Raw genomic sequence first — 12,638 nt, 5'->3', positions numbered from 1 at the left:
GACGACAACGTGTTGGACAACAAACTGTTTCAAACACTGGGGGAAACCTCAGAAAAATAGTTTCCATGGTGCTGCCAGACCAGCATAACTGTTGCTTAGTGAGGAAAACAAGACTAAGGCTCAACAGCAGCAAACCAGACAGGACTTGATGTTCTGGGCTTCAGACTGCCTGTTCAGTCACACTGGCCAGCACGTGGGATCTTCCAGCCAGCCTGCTGATGTGCTGTGCCACAGCATTGGTGGGGTATTTTACCAAGGTGAATTTGCTCAAGATTCTCAGTCTGAAGGCCAAATCATTATGTTTCTTTCCTTTTCACTTGGACAGTTATAATGAATAAAAGATGATGCTAGCATCTTTTATGAAGGGGTAGATCTACAGAACTCCCTCCTTCAAAGGCCACTGTTCTTCCCTTAGCTCACCACTCATGTGCAGGAGGATTTCACTGTTCCCTAAAAATAAAAAACAAAAAAATCCTTGAGCTTTTTAGGCGTTGCTCCAAAACTGCACAAATTCACCATGAAGTTGGAGGCTGGCTACTGACTATCCTGGAGCAACAGTTCAAGGAATCACAGTAGAAATCTGTGAATTGTGTTGCAACATCTTAAAGCCAGGAATGCTATTTCTTGCTTCTACTATCTCAGGGAAGAATGTATGGAGAAAATCTCTCTGCAGGGCAATCTGCAAGTGGGACAGGCTCAGGTGTAGAACGATATAAGAACATGTTTAGAACTTCCCACAAGACATCCTGTCATTTCCCTCAGATATTAAGTCAGCCCTCTCCCTCCCCAACCTCCTTTTTTTTTTTTTTTTTTTTTTTTTAATTTCCTGATGAAAAGGGAGTCATGTGTTGCTCCTGTCTTGATCACAGGCAAGATCTGGCAGATCCAGGGGCCTTTCCTTCATTTGTATGGGACCATACAATGCCTGAGAGCACTGAAAACACCTGAGCACTTCAGAAGACCCAGAATGCTAGCCTGAGGAATGAAAGGCTCACCCCTGACACCATGGGTGTCCCCTGTCCCTTCCTGCTGTGGCTAACAGAAAATCAAATGACTTCTACACCACACATATGAGGCAGTCAATTTAAGGGACAGGGGACAGATAGCTCGGTCCTGTTATGTCCCATGTTCCAGAGGGGATCAAAGTGCACATTTTGGTGGCTGCTTATAGGCACAATTTCCTTTACCCATTTTATCACCCTCCCTAAGCCAAGTACCACCAGCAGTGCTGCCCAAGTGGCATGCAGCCCTGGCTCTCTCTGGGCTCTTTCCCATGTAGCTGTGTTTTTAGCTATTGCATTACACTGATTTATCAGTCCCTGTTAAATCCATCCCCTGTAGATACAGCCCTGCATTTCACTGTCAAGCTAGGAAAAAAAAAAAATCTTTAATGTGTTAAGCCAACTCCTGCCCACAAGTGCTCCATTAATTCCATCAAATCTATTTTTGTCTTATTTCTGCCATCAGTTCTGCCACATTTTGTGCCAGCTCAAACCAATAAGCTAAATTATTAAGCCTCAGAGCCTCACTCAGATAATATGGGCACTTTCTGAACAGCACAGGACAAAGGTTAACAGCAGACCACAGCAGCGAAAAATGAAGTACAGAAGGGATGTAGCATAAAGATGTCACTAGTTTTCTAGCTAGTTGTGGCATTAATGCACTTACAGATTTTCCATGTCATTTACACCATCCTTTTCATAGTTAATTTTGTAATCTGAATCTGAGAACTGGGGCTTGGGGAGGAGAACTCTTCTGGAAAAGGAGAGGCTATTTCAACTATTTGAGAATTTAAGCAGAAATAGTAGAAATGGTGAGATGGAAAGTTGGGAAATTTTGTCTGGGAAAATGTGTTTCATTTGACTTTCATTGTGCTATAAAATGAGTGTAAATGAATTAGATTGTGGTAAGCAGCCTTAGTTTAGAAAGATCTCAAAGCTCTCAAAAAATGCAGGTGAATTTATTTTTAGAAGAAAATTCATTTTCCACTGAAGTGGAAATGATGCTTGATGGAGAAAATAAGGACTAGATAAGCCTAGTTTTGTTCCTCCTAAATTGAGGATTTAGGTTTCCAGATACCATACCATACCATCAGCAGAGATTCTCAGGTGTTAGTGTGTCTTTCCAGCTCATGATATCCAGGATAGAGACCCTAATCCCTTCTGCATAGTTCACCCTCTTCACCTTCGGGGCATTCACCAAATAGGCAACTACTTTATAAGCAAGCATCTTTGTAGCAGGTCTTGTTCCTTGGGCTGCTCTTCTGCCTTAACAAATGGCAGAAGTAGTGAGCTAATGCCCTTCACACATTCCATCTCGCCATTTGAACAAATAGTGCAGGTTGAAATGGAAGAATCATCACGTTTCCCATTTCAGAGTTCAAGACCCCAAAACTGTCACTACTTATCTTTGCCTGCTTTCTGGATATCTGCCACTTGTTTGAGATGGCGTTGCAGTCACTGGAGACATATTATCAGTCCCTGAACCGAAGAGGGATATTGGGCACATCTATTTCATAAGAAGAATCACTGCTAAAATGCAGATACATAGATTCTGAAGCAGTCAGGCTTTGGAACTTAAATTAGAAGAAATGTAACCTAAACAGAGCATGCATTTTACACATGCATCAACAACTGTGAACTTCATTCATGTTAAATTATGTTTCCTTCACTGGATTTCCTCATTAACTCGAGGTTTTTCTTTCCTGGGCATCAGGGCTGAATCACAGTCTAAGACTGTTGAATCTGCAGGAGGATGCCTGACGGGTACCTGAACAGGACAGTTCTGATTGTCTGAATTTCCACTAGGTTAAATGTTATTCTTAAACTGGAACAAGTCATCTGAGATTAGCGTGTTGCAGCATGGGTGGGAATAAGATAGTTCCCCAGTTGTTTTTTTTTTTACGTAATTGATTCTAACAGATTCTTAGTACAGGCTATGCAGTCTCTTCCTAAACTTTCTTATTACTCTCATCTGCACCTTTAGAAAGAATATTTTGAGATAGTTTAACCTGAGTACAGTATCCTTATTGCAATAGTTATATCTTGATTTATAAATGGGATTATGACCTTTCTCTTTTTATTCTTCATACCAGCCTTTTGAAGCCTAATATTCCATTTGCTTTCTGATTTTCCTTCACCTTCCATCATCATTAGTTTGGCTTGTGTTTTTTTATTATTGTTGTTTGGTTGGTTAGTTTGTGTCTTAAACAGTTTCTAGTCCATGGCAATAAATTCCCTTGATCCTACTGAATTTCTTTATTAGTTCAATGTGAGGGATTTTGTCAAAAAGCAGTTACAAAATCTAAATAAATTATCATCTATTAATTTATTCTATCAATATTCTTCTTCTTATAAAAAAACGTCCTGGCATTTTGAGAGTGCTAAATGGGTAAGACATAATCTTCCTTCTGGTATACTCATCCTCACTGAACCTTATGTTCATGAGTCTTTAGAGGATGTATAATTATGGTTATAATTATCCCCATAACCAATTCACAAAGGAAAAAATCATGAGATTAGATTTTTTTCTAGTATGAATAAAGATATTTATCAGAGTTTAATACTGTATTTGAATAAGAACAAATGCTTCTGAAAATATAGTTTCTCAGCAGCAAAAGCTTATGCATTGTGGAAACTTACTGCATTCAAACGGTAAGTTTCCCCTTGCAATCATTCATGCAGCCATTAAAAAGGGAGGTCACATGGTATTATGCTGATCTTTTAAGAACAAGACAACCATGTAGAAGATCTCAATACTTCTGATGTTTTCAATTACAGAAATCTTGTTTGGTAGAAAAATACTTCTACCTTTTTGGTGAACTGTTCTTCAGGACCCCTCACTTATCACATAGGCCTCTCATTTTTATTAATCTGTTGGTAAATATGTCATAGCACACTGGCATACACCAAATGCCCTATAAAAAAGGAGTTTTTATGCTTTAGTGTTGATTTGGTACTAAAGTACTTTGACATATTTGTTCATTTAAACAAACAGCTTCATTAAGGATTATAAGACATTGGTTTGAACAGTCTTAAAAATAGTAATAGACTGGGTTGTCTGATTAAATAAAAGTCAAATTTGTTAAGTAGGTAATTAAAATGTTAGATCACACTTTTCCTTCGGGTTCCCTCTAGAATCCTAAATCACTTTTACAAGGGGTAATAATTGTCAATTATCCCCTGATTTAACTGGTCTGAATGTATCAGCCCAATACGCACATCTCCATAGATTTCTGTTGTGTTTCTGTCCAATCACCATTTCTTCCCCATTTTGAATTGCCAGACCATGTTATTATTATTACTAATAAAAAGCAATAAGTAATTTTCTGCACATCATTTCCCTTCTTTTCAACTGGGATAAAAAATACTTTCCTAAGCTCTGGAAAGGTCCTGGAGGACCGAGCATGAAACACAACCATTCAGAGCGTGAGTGAACTTACTTATCTTGCAATAGACATCAAGACAGTAACTGCATTGCTTTAGAGAAGTACTTCTCTCTTCTCATTGACTGTGGAAAATAAATGATACAACTACATGGCCCAGCAGTGCTACACCGAGATACTTGTGTTTATTCTGTAGCCAGAAGCATGGTGGGCACTCCACCCTCATGAACTAGTCCTGAAAAAGCAGCACTGGGGCTGAAGGAGCACCTCTGCTTGACACTGGTATTTACACACGTCTAGGGAACTTTACACGCAATATACTGCATTAAGTAGGTGTGCCATTACAGGTTAGGCAAATATCAGATGGAGATGGCAAGTCCAGGCTCAAAAGCTGCTGGAAACATGCATCTATTTTGCTCTTGAAACCATCCACAAAAATATCAGGCAAGTCTATATATCTAATATCAGGCAAAATATGTCTCCCATAAAACCGGGGGAGGGGAGATATTCTAATGCTAGAAAGCCTGATGAGAACCTTCTGGCCTTCAAATTATTAAAAAGGGATACATGGAGAACATAAAGTGTCTCTGATTCTTTAAAGATTTTGAGTTTTTAACTAATTATAAAGGATGTTTTTAAATCTTAATTTCTCATATTGTAAATAAATTCCTTTCCACTTGAATATGTAGATTTTCTCTGTGCGTACAGAATGCAATTTAAATCAACTTTCATTTTTTATTTTATCAGACTATCGATCTGAATAAATATTTAATCTGAGACTTCCTGAATAAAAATAAATTTTCATGATGGAAGACCATTAGAAGAAAATCAAGTAATGAACATTACTTCTAATAAATTAAGACTGATCTTTGTATATTAAACTTTATTTTCATCATGGATATCTTGACAGGATTAAGTGAAAAAAAAATGTGGAAACTTCTCCAACCTGTTCCCATGTACTGTTTTACTCCATTACCAGGTACTTGCCTCATTTTCTCTCTAGTGCATAGGTTACATGTTCACTCAAGATGATATTGGATGCAGTCTAAATATGACTAATGTTTTTAACCAGATGGCTGTACAGATACCTCTTTTTCAATTATGTTTTTTTGTTTTGTTTTGTTTTTCTTCTTCTACATTTTCTTCCTGGATCTCTTATCTGTATTTATTTTTAGGTTTTAGCACCTTACATCCATCTTCTATACCTCTTAATTACTTGGAATTGTTATTCAACATTTTCATTATGAAAGACTCCACAGAACAGGGAAATAATCAAACTGTTACAGTTTATTATCAATTTCATACTCTAAACTCTTTCATATTTTATTTAAAATAATTATTGTATCTTCTGCAACTAATGCTGTGTCCTGTGATGTTGTCCAAAGAGACATCTTCAGAAGACATGAAAGGTTTGCGTGTTCATTGAGCAATATGTTTGTGAAGACTAAGTTCAGCATCTATCATATCCCCACTTTTGGATATGCAAATTTCATTATTAGATGACATATTTGCAAGAAGTGAGATTGTTTCTGTAGAGAAATACCAGATTTTTCTCTTTATAATGGAAATAGGTGTGAATGAACACTCGATTTTGCAAGTACGTTTGGTGACTGCATTAACATCTTCCTAATTTGGAACCATATTTTCCACTCATAAATTTAAATTTATTTATGTGAATAATACCATGGAAATTTGTTTTATTTATTGTATTTTATTGAAAATATTTCATGTACAATGTCTGATTAAGGATGTCTATATGAAGGTGTTGTTTCTCTCTATGTAAGGAACAAGAGTTACAGATAACTGCTGAAGTAATCTACAACAGGAAGAAAACAGAAGCATTTTAAGATGTGTAACCATTTTTTCACCAAAATGCAGATTTTATTGCAAGTAACTGTTTGCAGTCAAGTGGCCTGAAATGGGCAGCGATCTTACTGGTTTACATCATCTTCCTGGATGTAGCAAGTGGGGAGTCACTGCTTTACTGAGAACCCTCAGCTTATGTTTGAATTTCTGTTCTGTCTTCTTCTATTAGCAGAATATTGGCACAAAATTTGCTCTCATCAACTTCAAGCTGCCTGTATATCATCAATATACATCTATATTATTTTGCTTGGTGGTTCAAGCAATTTTCTTTTTGCTCTTTTGAATAATGTTGGAATTGTTTCTCCTTTGGAGGTGACATATTTTAAATAGTTTCCTTAATTTGTTATTATAAAAAAGGTACTTTCTAAAAAGTCAAAAATGATCATGCTGATGTAAAAGCTGTTAAGTATGTTGAACATAGAATCATAGAATCATTAAGGCTGAAAAGCTTAAATAAAGCTTTAAACTTATTAAATACTTTATCAGAAGAGTTTCTTAGAGAGAAAAAAATCTCATACAGAGATAAAGTTAATTAATATTGGCCATGGATTCACCATGAGGAAACAACATTCCTCTCATATAGTCAACTAAATGATGCTTTTATACTGACTAAATCAGAAAAGCTGTCATCTTGACAAACAGTACAGTTCTGTGGTCCAAATACCAGATTTTAAAACTAAATAAAACCAGATTTTGTCACAGGTGTTGGACAGTTTGTTCTCATTTTGCCTGTAATGTGATATCTCTTTTGGCAAAGTATGGTGCGCTCAAGTGGTGCCTCCAGAGATCTGAGAGATGGCCACTGTCCCGAGGGAAGCAGAAGGGTTCTGACAATGGGAGAGCCATGGCAAGAAGGCAGCTGCTAGAGCCCTTAGCGGTAATGCTGAAAGGAGCAGGGACTGACCCCTAACAAAGCCCACACAGTGGCAGAGAGAAACACTTTCGGGACCGGAGGGAGCTGGCCAAAATCAAAATTAAATTAGAATCGAAAACCACTGTGGTCGTAGTAACCAAGCAGAGAAGCTAGAACTTGTCTGCAATGATGTAATGGATAGTCTTAAACCTAAAGCAGGGGCCAAGACACCCACCCCAGAGCTTTACCTGTCTGTCCTCTTGCACCATGGTGCACTCACATCTTTTGATTAACAGTATGCAGGCTTTGAAGTTACCAGAATTGGTGACAAATCAAGAATTCCATCCTGTGAAAATGGCAAGGTTTCAAAATTTGTTCAGTGTCCAACAAAATATGGATAATCTTTAACATGCAAATCAAATTTAATGGCATCCCATTCTTTTGTTATGTTTTATCATTCCAAGCTAAACAACATATCTTAACAGTTCCAGATACTGAGTTCGTCCTGAGCTCAACCAAAAGCTTTAGATTCATATTCACCCAGTTTACGCTGAAACTTGAGTAATAAATCCTGAAGGCTTGGTCTTTGTACCTCCATTTCATTCTAACTCTATTTATAAAACTGTTTATGAAATGTCCAGTGGCACGCTGAAATATTTCATCCTCTGCTTTTGAGTTTGGGGATTGTATTTTGGTTTTTAATTTAGGAAAATTCCCAATCAACTCTACTTTTCATTTATAAATATACCAGGATTAATTTGAGGAAGAAGTTTTTATGGCATTCCCATGGAAGAAAACTCTTAAGTTATTTAATAGTCACTATATTTTTTTATGTTGGCACTATAAGTCTCTATGGTTGGCACTGATCTACTTCTTCCACTGGCCGCTTTCCCCATTTGGACTTAGTCCCAGATCATCCAGAAACTTGGGAAAACACTACAAACATCCTAAGAATGTGGTTTATACTTACAAGATTATTATTTTTTTCAATTATCTGTATAGTATTAAGTTATAAGTATGGAATAGAAACCTTACATTTCAATACTGCACTATTATTAGGAGTACCCTTTTTGTGGCTAGAGCCTTAATTTAATTCCTAGAATAACTGCTATTTTCAGACTCTGACTCCCTGCTTCCCTGTTGGTGCTCTCTACTTATCTCCTCCTTCACAGCATTTCCTTTCTCTCATGCTGGCTTCGTATGATCTCTTACATTTACCACAAATACCATTCCTGAGAGACAGGCAGGGTCATCCACAAAGCTTCTTAGTTCTGTGGGAAAGGCACAAATGATCTAGGGCCATCAGGATTTGTTATTTATTTATTTATTTGCAGGCAGAGAGCCTAATTCTTTAGTATGAATTAATTCAAGGTATTTTAGGGGTAATACTCATTTTGGCTGAGTAGCTGAGATAATTTATTTTTTGTGTTTCTCCAGTTTTAACCAGGGTTAAATACTTGAGAGCTGTGTCTGAGATGTTAAACAGCTTCCTTATCTAAGTACAAGGGAATATTTTTGGTATCCATTCTTGTTGCTTTTTTATTGTTTGTTTGTTTTTTATAAAATTGGAATTTATAACAAGGAGTACCTAGGAAATCGTTAAAGAAAATCTTTTTCTGTTTACTTTCTTTCTGCCTTTATTTTTATAATTGAATATTGAAATTATGTAAAACCTGTCTTTACTTTTAGTATGCTGTTCTACTTTACTAATTTTCTTGTTTCTGTAATTATGGTGAGATCCTGGCATGTGGAAACATATTTCTAGTTGACAATTTGATGAGTATTGTACCACCTTCTTATTGTGTGTGCATACTGTTTTCTTCAAACACTAGTAATTTCTATGAGTCTACATGAATTGTGTTCCTGTTTAGTTCTGACTAAACGGTAAATGAGAACACACTAAAGAACATTGCATTTCCTCATTCACACACACTTACAAGGGTATATATCTATATGTGTGTGTATGTGTACATACACAGACACATATGTATATATCCATTCTAAGCCCAAGCAAAGGATAAAATAACTGCCATTTAGCCATGTGAGAATATCCTGAAGCTATTAGACAGTATATATTTTTACACTGACATTATGTCGAATATTCATAGTATTTGTGACATTTTCCATTTTAGGCGTTTAGAACTCTATAATTACTATCCAATTACACTATTATTTTTGCTTAAATTGTTCTGAGTTTTATGTTGTCCACAATAATTCTGCTTAGAACTGGGGAAATGCAGTCATAAAATTAAAAAGTATTTTGCCTTATCTATTTGTTTCAATGTGTTAACAATTTCATTTTAGATAATATTACCTTCTGCTTTCTCAATATAAAGTTATGTTAGATGTTAATTTATTGTATGTAGAACTACTTTATTGGAACTTTTGTTACCAAATTGCACAGTAAAATAATGTATTTTCAATCTTCCAATAGAGAAGAAATAGTATAGTTCAGAAAGTGAAGGTCTGGAAATAACTCTAATGCATAAAGGGCCTTTCAGTGGACAGGTGCTTCAAATAAAATAACATCTGTAATGTGACAGGCATGCAATAACTGGTTTCTTTGCCTATTGTGATTTGAACACTACTGAAACCCACAGGATATGAAGATCAATTTGAATATGTAACCTAGTGCCTTGTTTTAGATTTGTGATGTTATGGTTTTTGAAACCCTAACCCCGCTTGCTTAAAAGCCACCCTGTAATACACACCCAGTAAACAATATCTCTGCCTCAATATACTTATTTTTATTTTGAAGTAGGAGACAGCTATGGAGATAAAGAAAGAAAACTAACAAGTAAATAAATAAATAAATAAAAATAAAGCAAATGTGCAATGAGAGAGGAAATAGCAAACAAGTGGTCACACTACCCAGATGGTTTATCCTGCTTTAATAACAATTCATGACAATTCATAACTGCTGCATACATCCAATTTAAATGCAGGATAACTGTCAGCAGTGACTATGTTTTGTAATGCTAGCTAAGAACTGTTTTCACAGTATTACAAAGTAGTCTCCTTCATATTTCTTATTTCAAAGGAATAGATCTATTGCCTCACAAACAAGATTTCTGTTCTATTTCTAATCTAGTGCTAAGAATTTTAATATACTTAATCTTCACTTGATTTATTCATCCGCTTGATTGTTTAAACAGTGATCGCACATGTAGGTGTCTCTGGGATGTGCCTTCTCTTGTATTTTCTATAAACTTGCCATCCTTTGTGCTGAATGCTTATCAGAAGAAGTCATCTTAGTTAGCACTCTATTCAATTATAGGACTGTTGTGTTTCACCTTTCCTATTTGTGTAGCATGATTTCATCCAGAATGTTATTTGGCTTGTCCATTATTATGCAAAATAGTATTTCCAAATAACTTTCTTTCTTATCTATAATTTGCTTTCTCATAGCTCTTTCTGACTGCTTCAAAATTTCCTTATTTGAATTCCCATGGTCAGACTCTCTTTTCAGCATGAGTACAGGACAACTTGGACAATATATCAAAGTATTTTGAAGCTGCTGGCATTGCTGATACTAGTTTTCTTTCCTCCAAACACAGCTTTCTCCTACCTCCCGTTTTGCCCATCACTTTAGCAATCTCCTTTCCTTTGAACATCTTGCAGAGCAAGCATCCTTAAAGTAATATGGAACATTGTACTTCTCTAACGTTACTTCTCTTATCCTATTTCTTACCCTATTCCTTCAGTCTGAAAGACTTCCAATAACACAGCTTTGCCTCTAGCAGTGCAGTTGTCATGATAATTAAAGAGTAGCAAAGTTACTTTTTAGCTTTTTACACTGAAATGAGGAGATCTTTCTTAAATGTATTTGTAGGTTTTTGAAATACAGGGAAGCTTTTCTAGGTTCTGGAAATCATAATACAAAGGGACAGACCCCACAGACACAACAATGCTAATTACTAGGCATAAATCTCCGTACTTCAAGGGCTATAATCTTAGAAGTTCTTGGGCTCCCAGACCTTCTGATAGCTGTAAATAGAGATTTTGGTATTACTTCTAAAATCCAATCCTTAGAAGGGTAATTCTTAGGAGCACAAATGAAAATATGTGCATATGGGTGCTGTAACTGAAATAGTGAGAGTATGAGCAATTTTGTGGCTGTCTTCAATGGTAATTTAAACCGATTCAGTCAAATGCCTGCACTGATGAATTGCTAATATTGACCTGATAAATGACAGACTATTGAATATCTCTGTAGCATAGGCTAACCATGCCCGGGTCCATTCCCAGCAGGTAAGTTGGAAGCGGCTACCCCATTTAGGAGGCTGAGAGAATTAAACAGGGTGGGCACAGGCAAACAATGCCAGCTGGCCTGGGGATTCATGAATGGACCATTGGATGAGTTAGTTCCCTGGTACAGATATCACCATCTTGTCCACTGGGTGCTTGGCTATGCATTGAGCACATTGCAGAATTGCAAGTGGACAAAAACCTTTCTGCACCAGGGAGGAGGAATGGGGCAGGAGGTGGGAGTCTGACAGCCTCATCAAATCTGATTTAGTTATTTCACACTAGAGGCGAAAATCCAGAGCCTGAAATAGGTGTGAGGGAACAGTGTTTGAAACCCACAGCTTATGCAAAGGTGGCATCCATATACAATTCACAAATTGTGTCTGCATGTATAGAGAGTGGATTTTATAGAGAGTATCTGTATTCGGGCCACAAGCACTGGAAACTCAAGGACAAAAGCTCCATGCAGGCTCTGATGACCTTTGTAGTGCTACCCCGAGAGGGAGCTCTTGCATTAAGTGCCAGATGGTAAAAGGCCCTGAGCTGAAAATTCGCTTGCACCATAAGATTTTTGCTGTGCTTATGAAAATAAATGGACTACTGTAAATAGGCATTTTATCAATTTCCCCTGGTAACAGATAAGGATATAGCAAAGACAGGTAATAAGGTGTGTCATGTTGGCTAACTCTAAAAACCGATAGGGGAAGTGCTATCATTGTAGGCATTATACCTTTTACATTGTTATTTCACTTTCATAACACTTGTATCTGTGCAGAACAAGATTTGCTTTTATTTTATGCTATAAACTTAATGTTCATAATCCTCCATTGACGTTCACTCCCTGTTTCCTTCTATGATCTTGGCAATATGTGTAAAATACTACTGATCTCGCTGGATTTCTTTAGATCACTTTACTGTTTCCTATACAGAAATAAGAAACATAATGGAAAATAGGTGTGTGTCATCCAGGAAAGCTAATATGACGTTGGTGGGGCTGAGAATCAGCATAGTGTTAATCAGCAGTGAAACAATGGATGAATTATGGGTGGATGGATGATGGGTGGATGAAAACAGAAAGGATTTTGGTAAGTTGCCTTCTGGAAGGGTTGCAAAAGATTTCACTGAGGCAGCCTTTGATGTACAGCCACAGATCCTGGAAGAGGTGAATGCAGGTCTATATTTCTAGTAAATTCTTATTACTGATACTACAATTTTCCAAGGTTATGTTGGAGGACAAATATAAACAACTGCATAGGCATTTACACAGGAAAAACAAATATAATAGAA

At 36.6% G+C, this 12,638-nt stretch overlaps 1 long non-coding RNA gene across 2 annotated transcripts in view; it reads right to left on the bottom strand.

Moving 5' to 3' along the window:
- The window catches only part of LOC311434630, a 69,998-nt gene that overhangs the window by 33,706 nt on the left and 23,654 nt on the right, over positions 1 to 12,638 (bottom strand). The window contains exon 3 of one of the 2 annotated variants that reach the window (XR_014691611.1): positions 7,352 to 7,449. The exons of the other annotated variant lie outside the window; for it this stretch is intronic. This is a non-coding gene — a long non-coding RNA (uncharacterized lncRNA). Of the gene's footprint in view, positions 1 to 7,351; positions 7,450 to 12,638 lie in introns of those variants that run through there. 2 annotated transcript variants of the gene reach the window in all.

Source organism: Aythya ferina (assembly GCF_964211825.1).
Source record: "Aythya ferina genome assembly, chromosome: 3".
Lineage (NCBI taxonomy): Eukaryota > Metazoa > Chordata > Aves > Anseriformes > Anatidae > Aythya > Aythya ferina.
Note: the sequence above shows the minus strand (reverse complement) of the source record. Positions and strands in the feature narration are given on the sequence as shown.